The following is a 10,723-nucleotide window of genomic DNA, read 5'->3' as shown; positions in this document are numbered from 1 at the left end:
CCATCTTCACCGCTATCATCCATCATCACCTCCAACTATCGTCCATTATCACCTCCATCCATCATCCATCATGACCACTATCATCCATCATCACCTCCAACCATCATCCACCCAACCATCATCCACCATCATCTTCTCTATCATCCATCATCACCTCCAACTATCGTCCATTATCACCTCCAACTATCATCCATCATCATCGCTATCATCCATCATCACCTCCAACTATTGTCCATCATGACCACTATCATCCATCATCCCCTCCATCCATCATCCATCATCATCTTCTCTATTATCCATCATCACCTCCATCCATCATCACCTCCAACCATTATCTGTCATCCATCTGTCACGTCCATCAGCTTTGTGAAATGTCTAATCACAGTCACCACCACTAGACCCTGATCAAACCAAACCCACCCACCTGCCTGACTACAGGGTGATCAAAACAAATGCTAACACTCCACATAAGGTCATGTGATTAGGTGGCATTTGATCCAGGTCTGTTCAAGACTTAATGTTTACGGGAAGCTGCTTCAGATGCTCCTGTCTCCAAAAACAACCCTAATGCTAAGCTAACAGACAAGGAGGATCCCAGTCCATCTGAGCAGCCAATCAGGTTTTCAAAACCAATCAATCAACCAATTAATGCTATCTACATTTTGATCAGTGAGTGTCTGTTATAGCCCCACTGCAACTGTAACTATTAACAGCTTATTTGGCTCACTGCTGTTTCAGCTAACTGTTAATTGACACAATCTGACTGCAAACAGGTCTGTCCAGAGAACAACAGCACCTTTTTCAAGTATCTGTGTTGGTATTAGCATGTTGTCTTCTATCATATCCGATTTCAAAGTTGAAAGTTCAAAGTTTTGTCAATTTCTGCAATACATACACAAACATACTGAGAAATTGAAATTTTGTGACTCTCTCTCACAACACAGAGCAACAGATAAACACTGAATAAAAAACAAGTCTTAATATAACAAAATATTAAAAGTATTAAAAGAAAGTATTAAGGAGAAAAATATAAATATACTATTTATGTGCAAAAAAGTAGCGTAAACAGTAAACTATAAATATAAAATATAAGTACAAATACTAAAGACACAGAGCTGAGAACTTTTCAAAAAATCTTGGAGTGAGATTCTGTCGGGGTTGACCAAAATTTTGCCCCAGACGCCCCTCACGCCCCGCACACAGCCACATATGCGTTTTACCCATGTTGTGCATTCTGGTGGTTTGTTGGGCCAAAAGCCACTGATAGAGGCGGCCTATTAGAGATGGACAAGATTAGTTACATTATGTGAAGCAAAGACAGCTGAAGGTCCACCCCAAGACATTTTGGATCAAGTAGATGTGATTTTTTGCATTCAAGTGGATTTTTGGGTGGCATGCTAAAGATGTCCAATACCTTATTCTTATTCATGCTCATCTGATCATGACTTGTAGAGCTTTCTAAACTTGAGCTGAATATTTTCCCTAAATGACTGTACCCTAATATATCCTTAATATAGCCTTATTATAATATAGCCTTAATATAGGCTTATTATATTACAGGATTGTGTTTAAGTCGGTATTGAAATTGTGATTACAGTCAATGGTATGCCACTAATTCTTCACTGAAAATGTAAGTATATTTAAGTATATTGTTAATTAAGAACATTAAAAATGACACAAGATTAGTTGGGGAGAAATAATTTTCATTATTCAAAGCCCACAAACAAAACAAATAAAGTGCAACAAATAAAGTGCTTCAACTTTAACACTATTAATAAGTGCTTTAAAATAACACAATGGCTCATAAGCATAAGCATTTGTGGGCAATGTTGTACTGGCCTGTGGCCTTCTTGGAGGCCTTGATGATCTCTGTAGGGGGCTCCCATCTGAAGCAGGGTTCCAGGTTGGCCATCTTTGTCACCATTATGGAGGACAGGGTGCCATCCAGTGCCAGGCTATTTCTTGTCTTGGTCTTGTTCAGGCCCACCATTGAGAACACCCTCTCCGCATTTGCATTGGAATGGGGCAACACCAGGACCAGCTTGGCGATGGCAGAAAGCCTCTCAAACTCTTTGGCTCCTGTCACCTATGGAAGATGACCCAAGACAAAAGGGGAACACATACCCCACATATTTTTATATTTCCATAATTATTGTTTGTAAGTATACAGTAACAAAGTTCAGATAAAAGCAACAGAAATAGCCAAGCCACACCTGTAAGACAAATAAAATGTGTACCTTATTTTTATGCGTTGCCATTTCCGCCCAGAAGCTTTCCATCTCAGTGTCGTCCTGAAGGGAGGTCAGTGGCATAGTCTGATAATTGCTTGACTCCTTGTAACTCTTCTTCTGTCGCAGACGGGTAGGCAGCGAATACTCGGCTGGCGCTTCGCAGCACCATCTACCGTCGCGGAGTTGCAAAGGAACGAACGTGTCTCGGCCCAGATGATTCTTTAGCGTAAGAAATCGGATGTGTGGCGTGAGTGCGTGTGGAGACGGGCAAAACCGTGTGACACACGGTGAAACCGTGAGAGTTGGCAGCTCTAAAGACAGACTCCGCACTCTCCTCCCTGATGGCAGCAGGCTGAAGAGGCTGTGTGAAGGCTGGGTGGGATCACTTGTGATGCGGATGGCTTTGCAGATGAGGTGCCCTCTCCACAGAAGCACCATTGATAGTCAGAGGGGTTGTTTGGTGTGCGCTTTCCTGAAGTCCACAACAATCCCTTTTTTCTTCCCCACATTCAGGGAGGTCAGATGGCTCACCTCACTCCTGTAGTTTGTCTCATTGTTCTTGCTGATGAGACCCACCACGGTTGTGCAGTCGTGGGTCAACGGGGGAAGAGGAGGGGGCACAGCAATTTCAATTTTATTTGTATAGCCCAAATTTACAAAGTCCATTTTCCTCTGAGGCTTTACAATCTGTACAGGGAGTGACACCCTCTGTCCTTAGACCATCGGTTCCAGTGAGGAAAAACTTGCCCACAAAAACCTTTAACAGGGAAAAAAGGTGGAAGAAACCTCAGGAAGAGCCACAGAGGAGGGATCCCTCTCCCAGGACGGACAGACGTGCAATAGATGTCAGTGTACAGAACAAATCAACACAAACATATTGTACAATTACAATGACTGACAAAATGACAATGAATTACAATGACTGATAAAATGACAATGAATTACAATGACTGATAAAATGACAATGAATTACAATGACTGATAAAATGACAATGAATTACAATGACTGATAAAATGACAATGAATTACAATGACTGATAAAATGACAATGAATTACAATGACTGATAAAATGACAATGAATTACAATGACTGATAAAATGACAATGAATTACAATGACTGATAAAATGATTACAGTAGCAGATATGGCAGCAATAATGACAGTAGTAATATGTGTAGTGGACGTCATGCAGGACCACAGCAGCAGCCACGATCCACGAGAACCTGCTGGACGACAGAGACAGAAACTCCAGGGAAGAAGTTTAGTTAGTGACATGATTAATGAGACATGAAGGTTTACAGAGGGAGAGAGAGAGAGAAGGGAAGGAGAGTCCCCTGCAGTCTAATCCTATGGCAGTATAACTAAGGGATGACCTGAGCCAGCACTAACTATAAGCTCTATCAAAGAGGAAAGTCTTAAGTGTCACACTGCGGTGAAGTCAAGCTGGGTTTTTTGTTCTGTCTCCATGTCTTGTCATTTCCTGTTTTATTTTGAAAGGTAACTCTCCTCTCGTTTCAGGTCACTTGCCCTTCCTCATGTGTCACCGGTCTGACTGTCTTCCCTGATTCCCGATTGTGTCCACCTGTACCTCCATGTGTTCATATAGTCTGCGTCTCCCTTTGTCTTGTTGCCAGTGTGTTTCATTTCGTACGTCTCCTACAGCCCTTGTCCCAAGTCCACAGTCATAGGAATTATCGTCAAGCCTGTTTTCGCCTTAGTGCTGTTCCTCTTAAAGAGTGATTTTGATTTGTATTTTTCATAGTTCAGCTTAGGTTTTTTCTACTCCTAGAATTTCAGTTCAGCCTTTTGTTTTTCCTCCTTATGAGTGATTTTCAGTTTAGCCTTTCCTTTATTAGATTAGGTTATCCTCCGACTGGAGCGTCTTTTGTTTGAGTCAGTCCTTTCATAGTCGTAGATAGTTTAAGTCATAGTCGTAGATAGTTTGAGTCATAGTCGTAGATAGTTTGAGTGTACTTCCTCCGGCTGGAGCGTCTTTTGTTTTTCAGTGTTTTCACAGTCATAGATAGTTTGAGTTGTTTTTCCTCCAACTGGAGTGATTATTATTTTGATACATTTCATAGCCCTGTTATTTTACCACTTTGTAAGAGGTGAACCTTGCGGCCATTTAATAAAACCTGCTGTTTTCACACCATCTCTGCGCCTGAGTCCTGTGTCCAAGTCTGGTTCCTGACATTAAGTCTACTCTTAAAGGTGTTGACCGTGTCTGCCTCCTGAACCCAGAAAGGTAGTTTGTTCCACAGAAGAGGAGCCTGATAGCTGAAAGCTCTGGCTCCCAATCTACTTTTGGAAACTATAGGAACCACAAGGAACCACAGGACCATCCTGAGAGCGCAGTGTTCTAGAGGGGTAGTAAGGTATATGAGCTCTTTTAAGTAAGATGGTGCCTGACCATGAAGAGCTTTGTAAGTAAGGAGAAGAATTTTAAATTCTATTCTAGATTTAACAGGGAGCCAATGCAAGGAAGCCAGAATGGGAGAGATGTGATCTCTGATCTTGGTTCCTGTCAGAACACGTGCAGCAGCATTCTGAATTAACTGCAAAGTCCTCAGAGACTTATTGGAGAGCCTGATAACAAAGATTACAATAGTCCAGCCTTGAAGTAACAAATGCGTGGACTAGTTTTTTTTGTTGAGGGCAAGAGGGGTGATGGTTTGTCTCTAATAGCGTATATCTTTCATTTTAAAAGCTCATGAATCTTCTTGCTACCAACATGTTCCACTGGTCTGAATGAACTGATATTCTTTCTCTAGTGGAGCAGATCCACAGTCCTGAGTTCATAAGAAGTCTTCCACAGAGAAAAACTTCTCCTGCTAGTGTCAAGCTCTGGTCTTTCATCTTAACTGTCATCAGAAGAAGATGCTGGACGTGTTTGACCTGAGAGAATTCTCTGCTCAGAGGAGCCTCTTCTGAGGCTGCTGCCATGAATCAAAAGGCCTCCAAAGAGCTCTGTAAGTGTGATTTATTTTTGAAATATCTTTTCAACAGGAACAAAAAAAACAATCTACTTTTTCTTTGTTTCTTCTCCAGACTGAGTGACTGTGACCTCTCAGAGAGAAGCTGTGAAGCTCTGTCCTCAGTCCTCAGCTCCCAGTCCTCTAGTCTGAAAGATCTGGACCTGAGTAACAACGACCTGCAGGATTCAGGAGTGAAGCTGCTGTCTTCTGGACTGGAGAGTCCACACTGCACACTGGAAAGTCTCAGGTCAGGATCCACATTTATTAATTTAGTCCGGATCAGGATCAGGATTCATCAATCTGGTCAATTTATTCTAGGCTGAAGGTGTTCCAGAACCTGGTTTTCCACTTGAAAATATTCATATATCTATAAACAATCACACATTTAATACACAAGCATGCATGTATCTCTGGAATGTAGACTAGATGATTGGATGTTCAGACTTTTATTTCTTCAATAATAACTCACTAAGATATGTTGTTAGACATGCATGGATTGTTTCCGTGTGGTCGGTGCACTTCTAGTCATTTTAGACGAGCATTAAAGTTTCCCTCGACCTTTCAGTGTGAGTCGTCGCACCATGTTTCACACTTAGCATCAAGCAGGAGGCGAGCGTTACTGCTTACTTCACTAGTAATCCTGTTTTGATGTCGGCTACCAGCGATGTTGTCAGACTGTAGATGGACATCAGTCAGTGTTTGGTTGTAACCTGCAGTACTGCAGCGACCTTTCAGCCGTCACACTGCCCTCAGATCATATGACCAGCTGTTTTGTGTCTCCAGGCTGTCCGGCTGTCTGATCACAGAGGAAGGCTGCTCTGCTCTGGCCTCAGCGCTGAGCTCCAACCCCTCCCACCTGAGAGAGCTGGACCTGAGCTACAATCATCCAGGAGAGTCCGGAGTGAAGCTGCATGCTGGACTGGAGGATCCACACTGGACACTGGACACCCTCAGGTCAGGCGTCATCCACCTGTCCGACTTTGGGCTTGTCTGTCACTGTGTTTCAAACGAGGCTTCACCGTGATCTCTTCACCGTGATCTCTACTGAATTAACGCACCATGTTTCACCACTAATAACTCTAAATAATAATACATCTAAGTAGAAATCACCAAAATTGAAGACATGTACAGCTAACATGACAGCCACTCTCTTGTAAATGAAGTTCTTCCAGCCACTAAATGTATGAAGGAGACGCAGGCAGCTCTGTGGCTGATGAGCATAGACGTCATTTTAGAATTGTTCATGTAGAAACCAAAAACTCGTTTCTAGTTTGTGCAGTACTGTTGGCACCACCTGTACGTTCCTGCTTCCTCTATAATGCTGCGATATTCCTACATGCTGTGTGGAACTGGTCTGACTGGTCGCTGTTACTGGGAGGTGGAGTGGAGCGGACATGTTGACATATCAGTGAGATATGACTGCAGGTTTGGAAGGAACGATCAGTCCTGGAGTCTGGAGTGCTCTGACGGCTACTATGTCTGGCACAATAACAGTGGAGCATCCACCTCCTCCTCCTCCTCCTCCTCCTCCTCCTCCACCTCCTTCTCCTTCTCCTCCTCCCGGTGCTCCGCTTTAGACCAATCCAGCTGCTGTGACGTCGTGCACGTACGCGCGCACGCACTCGGAATCACGCCGACTCAGTGATTGGCTTTTTTTTCTCTTTTTTATAGGGGTGCGTTCAAGTACGTGAGATTGTAGTCGGTAAATCAGAAAACTGAAGAAGAAAACACGAAAATACGACTCGTAATACTGCTATCATCGGTCGGTACAGGCAAAAAAAAGTTATATAGAGCATCGTGTGTAAGAGCAGACTCTGTTTAGCGGAAGAGAGCCAGCCGGACAGTCCACATACACTCTCGACTCTTGTGAGAGACCAGAGGGAGGAGGAGGAGGGAGGTGAGGGAGGAGGAGGAGGGGAGGAGGCGGAGGATGGGAGGGGAGAGGAGGACGGTGGAGGAGGAGAAGGAGGTCGGAGAGTGGGAGGAGGAGGAGGCGGAGGAGACAGGAGGTGGGGAGGAAGGAGAGGGGAGGAGGAGGGTAGGTGGATGCTCCACTTTTATCGTCCCAGACAACTAGTAGCCGTCAGTTGGGGGAGCCTTCCAGACTCCAGGCGCGATCGTTCCTTCCAAACCTGCAGTCATATCTCACTGATATGTCAAACATGTTCCGTCTCCACTCCACATCCCGTAACAGCGGACCAGTCAGACCAGTTCCACACAGGCATTGTAGCGGAATATCGCAGCATTATAGAGGAAGCGGAGACCGTTACAGTAGGGGTGCCAACAGTAGCACAAACTAGATAACGAGTTTTGGTTTATACATGAACAATTCAAACAATGCTTACTGCTCATCAGCCCAGAGCTGCATGCGTTCCTTCATACATTTAGGCTGGAGTTTCATTTAAAGGTGCCTGTTAGCTGTACGGTCTTCAATTTGGTGATTTCTACTCTAGAGTATTATTATTTTAGAGTATTAGTGGATTGTAAACATGGTGCGTCCTTATTCAAGTAGAGCATCACCGGTGAAGCTATACGGTGAAGCCTCGTTTGAAAACCACGTGACAGAACAAGACCACCAAAGTCGGACATGGTGGATGACGCCTGACCTCGGGGTGTCCTGTGTCAAGTCGTGGATCCTCCAGACAGCCATGGCAGCTTCACTCCGGCCTCTCTCCTGGATGATTGTGGCTCAGGTCCAGCTCTCTCAGGTGGGAGGGGTGGAGCTCAGCGGCTGAGTCCCGAGAGCGCAGTAGCCTCCTTCTGTGATCACGACAAGCCGGCCAGCTGGAGACACAAACACTGGTATATGAATCTGAGGGCCAGTGTGACGGTGCAAATGTCCTGCAGTACTGCAGGGGTTACAACCAATACATGACTACTGCTCCTCTACCGTCTGACAACATGCTGGTAAGCCGACATCAAAACAGGATTATATGTGAAGATTAAGCACGTCCGCTCGCTCCTGCTTGATGTACAGTGTGAAACCATGGTGCGACGGACCCACATGCAAGGACGAGAGAGGGAACACTTTAAATTGCTCGTTCTTAAACACGGACTAGAAGTGCACGGACCCCACGGAGAAACACTTCCATGCCATGTCTATCTAACCACATATCTTAGTGAGTTATTATTAGAAAGAAAAAATAAAAGTTCATGAACAATCCACTCACTGTCTACATCACAGAGGTTACATGCTGCTTGTGTATTAAATGTGTGATTGTTTTAGAATATCATGAATATTTCTCAAGTGTTAAACCAGGTTCTGGAAACACCTTCAGCCTAGATAAATTGCCCGATTGAGATCCTTGATCCTGATCCGGACTAAATTAATAAATGTGGACTCCTGACCTGAGACTTGTCCAAGGTGCAGTGTTGGACTCTCCAGTCCAGAACGACAGCTATTCACTCCTGATCCTGAGGTCGTTGTTACTATGTCCAGATCTTTCGAGCATAGAGGACTGGAGCTGAGGACTGCAGGCAGGCTTCACAGTTCTCTCTTGAGAGGTCACAGTCACTCAGTCTGGCGAAACCCAACGCGAAAAAAGTAGATGTTTTTTTGTTCCGTGTGCAACAAGCCTTCCACCCAATCAAATCCACACTACCGAGCTCTGTTGGCAGGTTGATAACTGGCGCGCCTCCGAACGACCTCCCTCTGAAAGCAGAGGATTTCTTCAGTGTCCAACACACGTCCAGACTTTTTGTCTGATGACAGTAAGATGAAGACCAGAGCGACACTGACGCAGGAGAAGAGTTTCTCTGTGGATGAGACTTCCTGAACTCAGGGACTGTTGGATCTGTCCACTAGAGAAGACTCATTTCAGTTCATTCAGACAGTGGACACATGGTGGTAGCAATTAATTCATGACGCTTCTTTATGATAAGATTATAACTATTAGACGACAAAATCTATCACCTCTTGCCCTCAACCGGCATATTGTTCGATCATGATACAGAAGTTTTGCAAACAGCTGTTAAAACTTGATATGTATTTAGGATTGTTTTTCCCCTCGACCTTCATCAAATAATTTAATCATTTCTTGGCAGCTACAAGCCGTCAATCCTGTCTCTTATCCCCCATCCCAACCCAGGATGCTAACGGATGTTTCCTGTAGTTATCATTTCTTTCTGTGTAAAATTCAGACAAAATCGACGTTTCTTTGTATGGACCCACAACCCCTCAGCAAACTCTCTTCTACGACTTCGTTACTTTAGATGGGATCCCCTGGGCATCCCAGCTCACTGTAAAGATCATTGAGTTGTTTTTGATCAGTTTGTCCTTTAACGTCACATAAACACAAATTTCAAGGACGATTCTCCACTACGTAACATCGTTTAAAATCAGACCAATTGTCTCTCAGGCGGATGCACGGAAAAAACTAGTCCACGGCATTTGTTACTTCAAGGTGGGACTATTGTAACTCTTTGTTATTCAGGCTGCTCCAATAAGTCTCTAGGACTTGCGTTAATTCGAATGCTGCTGCACGTGTTCTGACAGGAACCAAGATCAGAGACACATCTCTCCCATTCTGCTTCTTGCATTGGCTTCCCTGTTAAATCTAGAATAGAATTTAAATTCTTCTCTTACTTAAAAGCTCTTATGGCAGGCACCATCTTATCTAAAAGAGCTCATAGTACCTTACTACCCCTTAGCAACACTGCGCTCTCAGGACGCTGGGTTCCGTGGTTGTCCTGTGGTTCTTGTGGTCTGTGGTTCCTATGTCTCAAAAGTAGATTGGGAGCCAGAGCTTTCAGCTATCAGGTCCTCTTCTGTGGAAAAACTACCATTCTGGGTCAGGAGGGCAGACACGGTCAACACCTTTAAGGAGTAGACTTAATGTCATGGAACCAGACTTGGACACAGGATCAGGCGCAGAGATGGTGTGAAAACAGCAGGGTTTTATAAATGGCCGCAAGGTTCACCTCTTACAAAGTGGGTAAAAATACCAGGGCTATGAAATGTATCAAAATAATAATCACTCAGTGGAGGAAAAACACTCAAACTCTCTATGACTGTGAAAACACTGAAAAACAAAAAGACGCTCCAGCCGGAGGAAGTTACACTACACTCAAACTATCTAGACTATGACTGATGACTTAAACTATCTAACTGATCACTAGACGACTTAAATATCTACGATATGACTCTATAAACTATCTACGACTCTGATAAATCTACGACTATGATTAAACTATTAAACTATGAAAAGACTGATCAAACAAAAGACGCTCCAGTTCGGAGGATAACCTAATCTAATAAAAGGAAAGCTAAACTGAAATCACTCATAAGGAGGAAAAACAAAGGCTTGAACTGAATTCTAGGAGTAGACAAAAACCCTAAGCTGAACTATGAAAAACTACAAATCAAAATCACTCTTTAGGGCACAGCACTAAGGCGAAAACAGGCTTGACGCTTAATTCCTATGACTGTGGACTTGGGACACGGGCTTGTTCCTTTGGTTTGAGGAGACGTAGCAACTGAAACACAACTGGCAACATAGACCAAAGGGGAGACGCCGA

General features: G+C 43.9%; 1 long non-coding RNA gene across 1 annotated transcript in view; it reads left to right on the top strand.

The window, feature by feature from the left end:
* The first annotated feature begins 5,413 nt into the window (after positions 1 to 5,413).
* LOC113746489 (uncharacterized) overlaps positions 5,414 to 10,723 on the top strand; it is a 7,908-nt gene continuing 2,598 nt past the window's right edge. The window contains exons 1-2 of the long non-coding RNA XR_003462916.1: positions 5,414 to 5,453; positions 5,990 to 6,160. This is a non-coding gene — a long non-coding RNA (uncharacterized LOC113746489). The remainder of the gene's footprint in view (positions 5,454 to 5,989; positions 6,161 to 10,723) is intronic.

This window comes from Larimichthys crocea, chromosome X, assembly GCF_000972845.2.
Source record: "Larimichthys crocea isolate SSNF chromosome X, L_crocea_2.0, whole genome shotgun sequence".
Classification (NCBI taxonomy): Eukaryota; Metazoa; Chordata; class Actinopteri; family Sciaenidae; genus Larimichthys; species Larimichthys crocea.
The sequence above is the reverse complement of the archived record's forward strand: the minus strand, read 5'-3'. Positions and strand labels throughout refer to the sequence as shown.